This window comes from Monodelphis domestica, chromosome 1 (assembly GCF_027887165.1).
Source record: "Monodelphis domestica isolate mMonDom1 chromosome 1, mMonDom1.pri, whole genome shotgun sequence".
NCBI classification, from domain to species: Eukaryota; Metazoa; Chordata; class Mammalia; order Didelphimorphia; family Didelphidae; genus Monodelphis; species Monodelphis domestica.
In genome coordinates, this window is record NC_077227.1 from 555776897 (window position 1) to 555782896 (window position 6000).

Consider the following 6000-nt stretch of genomic DNA (forward strand, 5'->3'; position numbering starts at 1 on the left):
GCAGCTGCCAGATGCAAAGCAATCACATGGCTGTTATGATTAAGCTGTCTTCCATTTGTTATTTTTGTTGACTGATCGTTCGCCACCAGTCAGGATACCCTGGAGTCTCGGGCAAGGGTGGACTTTGCCCGTGACAATCTTCTTCCCTCCCTTGTCTAGGGTAAGGAGGGGTGGTTTACATGCAACATGAGGGTTGTAGTTTGGGCATTCGTTCTCTAAAAGGTTTGCCATCACTGATATAGGTTATAAAAGTCTTTGAGAGTCTCCACCAGAGTGGTAGCAATGACAAAGAGAACTGGAACATTTCACAAAAAATATATTTCAAAAGTGAAGTCAACAGGCCTTGGCAAAAGATTGGATATGGGGAGTAAGAGATAGTGAGGTTGAGGATGACATCCTAGATTGTGAACCTGAGGGCTGGGAGGATGTTGTTGCCCTCAACAATAAACTAAGGGGAGAGGGAGGATTTAGGTGGAAAGTTTTAGACATATTGAGTTTAAGATGTGTACTAGTTCAAGATGTTTGAAAGGGAGTTGGAGATGTAAGTTTGGAGGTCAGCAGAGACACTAGGGGAGGAGAGGTAGTTTTGAGAATCATCAGCATAAAGATGGTAATTAAGTCCACAGAAACCAATAATATTACTAAGTGAAGTAGCACAGAGGGAGAAGACTGTAGTCAGGCAGGAGAATTAAGAAACTACTGTAATCCTTTAAGCCATTGAGGGACTGAACTAGGATAGAAGAAAGAATAGGATAGATACAAAAGATGTAGAGACAGAATATGAAGGATTTGGCAATTAATTGGACATAGGGTAAGGAAGAATAAATACTGTAGATAATATGGATCACAGTTTTTGCTATCCTTGAGTGCAAGAGATGTAGATTAGGGCTTTAGAGGGACTTTGAGATTCATAGAATACTAGAGATGAAAATGTAGTTGATATTCCTGACTTCAGAATCAAATGGCAGAAAAGAAGGAACTGTTGGAGTCTGAAGGAGATCAAAGTATTCCATTTTTCAATTTATTTCCTTCATGAATTTTTTTCTTGTATGTGTCTTCTTTCATGACAGGAGGAATATGGAAATATGTATTGTGGTATAACCTATATCAGGCAATATATTTACTACCTCAGAGAGGGTGCCAGGGAGGGACAAAGGGAGAGAATCTGATTTGCAAAATGTCAGATAACAGTTATTAAGAATTGTTTCTACATGTAATTGAAAAAATACAGAAATAAAATAAAATAAGAAAGGGAAATCTTAAAAATTCAAATAGCACACATCAGGGCTTAGATGTTATTATTCATAATAAAAATAGTTTACATTTCTTGAGTGCTGTGGGTTTATAAGCCACTATTTTCACAATAGCACTATGAGATAGGTATTATCCTCATTTTATAGATGAGAAAACTAAGATTCAGATAATTTAAATGACTTTCCCATGACCACAAAATAAGTGACTAGTGGAATGAAATTTGCACCAAATTTCCCAATTCTAAATGGCACAGTCTGTCCTAAATGCTGACTTCCAGTATAATAGCCGGAGGTCAGTGGTCCAGCTAGACCATTTCTTAAGTGATATTGCTTTCCAGTGGCTGACTATAGGAAGTCACCTGACTTGTCCACAGACACAGAAACATTACCGAGGCACTCCATGTATCCCTAAATAGTCCATAAAGGTTTCTTTTCATTTTCATTTCAACCTTTTGCATTTGTTAGTCTCTATGGTGTCTTGCCTATCTATCATTTATTTCTTCCTTTTTTCCAGTACTCTTAAACATAACATCAAATTGCAGGGGAAACTAAGAAGTCAAGGATAATTGAGTTTTATAACATATGAATCTGAGTTCAAAAAATATTCCACCACCATTTTTACTGATTCTTCTTATATGTGGCAGCAAAATTAGAGTCTAACCTTGAAATGGGAGGAGAAAAAAAAAGTGAATTTGCTCCTACTTAAAATATTCTCCTTTTCAAAGAAGGGTACAGCTCTGGAAACTGAAGGAAAAACAACAAGACTACCAAAAAATTGCATATTCATTTAATTAGGTGTTCTCTGTGTCTTATAATGTTGTTGCATCTTGGAAAGTAGAAAATTCCCTCAATGTGTTATCTTGTTCATGTCAAACTCATGTTGAAACTATAAACATGAAAGTCACTATCAACAACCAACTTACTTTTGCCATTAGCACATTTCACAATAGTCAAAATACAGGTCTCTAGATGCCATCTTAACACCTTCTTTTCAAATTCTTTCTAGAGTAGGCTTATGTTATACCCCATAACAGTATGTTATTGAGTCAATAAACATTAAAGTTTGTTGACTATGTGCCTTTTTCCAACACAGATTGGTACTTTTTCTATAATTAAGTCCTAGATAGTTGAATTGAGCATGGAGACTCTTGAACATAGAAGAGGCTTAGCAAATGCTCCTTGAATTAAATTAAATTATCCCCTTCCATCTTCTCTTGAATTTACATTTGTAGTACCACCTCTGGGCTCACTCCCCAAACTTGCATTTGCTCTAACAGTTTTTTGAGGGCAATGATTCTTCAACAAGTTGTAGGGAACACCTCTAAGAAGTTTGGGGTTTCTAGTACTATGGTTCCTGAGCCCCTGCCTATGTCTTCTCATGATCATCAACCTATTATCTCTTAGAGAAAAAGATTTACTGATAAAATAAAGAGTTATTATCCTCCCAAATCGAGGGGACACTCACCTCTTGCACACACAAGGTCACTGGAGAGAGTAGGCTTAAGCTTAATGTGCAATTTTAATGCGACATATGTGTTAAGAACATCAGTGGCAAAGGGGTATATTCTAGGTACTGGATTTGAAAAGAATTTTCTACCTTTCTGGGATCCTCATGAAATCCCTCTTCAGAGTAGCTTTCTGTTGGGCTCTGAGAATTGAGGATTTCTAGGATCAATAGCTGGAATTTCTCTCTATCATAAAGAGTCAGTGTCCCTGAAGGTGTCACCAGTATCAGGTAACTATCTTTCTATATATGTGTCTGTAGCTTATTCCTCTGTCATTGCCCACTGTTGTTCTGGTAGCCACTGCTATGACCTAGAGATCTCTGGATCTCTTGGCCTCTGTGGGTTTTTAAATTAATATATAATAACTAAAGTATTATATTTTATAAAGTTCATTGATAACAACTAAAGTAAAAAGCTACCTAAACCACCCAGCCTGCTCAGGAAAGAAGAGAGAGATAGGGAGGAACTACAGAACTTAATAAATAATTCTATGAAGACACAACCTTGCACAAAGGGAAAAGCATTATGGGTAATATAGTTTTAGGGGTTCAAGATTTTCTAACTATACATCTCACATGTTCCCTTGGACATGTCCATCTCTGAATACTCATTCACCTCAAATCAGAAGGGAATAAGCACCAGTGAAACAAAAGTGCCATGTGCTCAAGAACACATGGCATTGAGGTAGGCTATAGGGGAGTAGGCTGCTAGGGAGCTCAGTGGATAGAAATGATTGCTACCCAAGTGCTTACAGACATACTTTGGATTGTCCAATCTGGATAGTCATTCTGTGGCTGCTCCATAATCCTCTAGAGGTGGCTGTATGCAAATCCTAGCACTCTTCCTAATGCTCATAATAGAAAAGGTGGAAAAGATAATGGAGGTGGTGTAATGAAATCCTACCTTGAAGAGCCTGTGAATTCCAAAATGAGTAATTTAAAGATTAGTGGGTTAAGCATATTTGTTCAAATGCTTCTTTCATTTAATTATGAATGAGAATGGAAAAGAAAGCTAAATTGGGATTAGCTGAATACTGACTACAAAAACAGCTGTCTGGTCCCTAATTCCTCAGGTGATAGCAGGACTGCTATTATAAGGTCAGGAATGAGGATTGGTAAACCAAGAGGAGAAAATACCTCAGGGCAAACTAAATAGAAGTGTTGCTTCAAAGTCATAATTAGCAGCAGTAATGGGTCAAGAATCATATCCGGAACTACAATCAACTGGAGGTTAATTATAGGTTTTAAAGCTTGAAAGTACCTTAAAGATCATATAGACTGAGTTCCTTATTTTAAAGATAAAGAAACTAAGGCTCAGTCTTGACCTTCACACACTTAATAGTTCAGTAAAACTTGTCTTCTTAGTGTAGAGACAGCTAGGTGATGTAATAGATCTGGTGTCAGGATGATCTGAGTTCTAATTCTGCCTCAGGCACTTATTAGTTTGAGTAAGTAACAACCCATGCCTCAATTTCCTCATATGTAAAATAATAATGTACCCACCTCCCAAGGTTGTTTAAACCCTTACCTCCTGTCTTAGAATTAATACTGTGAATTGGTTCCAAGGCAGAAGAGTGGGAAGGGATAAGAAATGGGGGTTAAGTGACTTGCCCAGGGTCACATAGCTAGGAAATATCTGAGACTGTATTTGAACCCAGAATCTCCTAAACCTAGCTTTCAATCCATTGAGCCATCTAGCAACCTCCAAAAGGAGATAGTTTTACAGTAATTTTAAAAATCTTGGTGCTATGTAAATGCCAGCTATTATGATAGTAGTGATGACTATAATGATGGTGGTGCTGATGATGGTCCTCATATAGGATGCTCCAAATCACCCCTCTCTTTGCCTTTACACAGAATGTTCCTTTTGTTCTCCCTACTCACTTTAACCTCTTAGAATTCAAGTTTTCTTCCAAGTTCTGCTCAAATGCTGCCTACTCCATGAAGCTTTTCTTAATCTCTTCCAATTACTAGTGCCTCCCTCCAAAATTACCTTGTAATTTTTTTGCATATTTAATATATCCTTCTATATGTACATGTTGTTTCCTTTGATAGAAACAGAAACTCCTAAAGCACAGGGACAGTTTTGTTTTTTTTTCCCTTTCTCCTCAGTGTCTAACATAGTTCCCCAGTATATGATAGGTGCTTAATAAATGTTTGCTGAGAAACAAAAGGAAATAATGGCATTATTATAAGTAAATTACATTGTGGAGTAGTGTTAATATTGCAGTTGAAACCTAGAATCTAAAATAAAGAAGGAAATATTTGTTTGTAAAAAAAATATTTAAATGCTTGCTGATTGATGAAACTGTATCTTATCTATTTTTTTCATCAGCCTTTGGTGTGGAGCATAATTCCTGGAGCATAGTATATGCTAAACAAATGTTTGCTGATTTTTCAGTCAGTCAGTAAATAAGCATTTATTAAGAATTCTCTGTGTACCAGGAACAAGGCTAAAAGCAGATGATGCAAACAAAAAGACAGTCCCTGCCCTTAAAGAACTTATATTCCAATGGTGGAAGGCAGCACATAAAGAAAAACTGAAAAGCAATGGTAGGCTGCGGGGGGAGTTCCAGGTGGGACAGGAAGGGAGGTGAAGGAACTTGTCATCTAATAAAAAGCAGAGCTAGGAACCAAAATAAGGGCCTTTGACCCTAGATCCATTACACACACTAAATTACTCTTGTTTATTGAGGCAGCATGTCCTACTGAAAAGTGCACTGGATCTGAAAACAGGTGCTCAATGAGTTGAGTTCCCTGTGCCTCAGTTTCCTTCTCTATAAAATTAGGAAATGGTACTAAATGGTCAGTAAGGTCATTTCTGGTTCTAAATGTTGGCATCCTGCTGCTTACTACTATTGCATACTCATCCAAGTCTAACTCTGTCCACCAAGTCTTTGCAAAAGTCTGTGTTGCAAATGAATATCAATAAGGTCACTTATTAAATTCCTACTCTGTACCTGGGGTTGGAGATATAGAGACAAAATGAGGCAACCCCTGTTCTTGACAAGCTTATATTCTATCAGAAGACTTAAACACATTGATAGAGATAGATAGGTAGACAGACAAGGAGGGAATGTGTTTATTAAGCTCCTACTTGGTGTCAACCACTCTGCACAAGCCCATGATAGCTATTACTGAATTTAACTTTCATAACAATCTTGGGAGGCAGGTATTATTTTCATCCCTATTTTATAACCGAGGAAACTAAGATGCAGAAAGGATAAGTGATTTTTCCAAGGT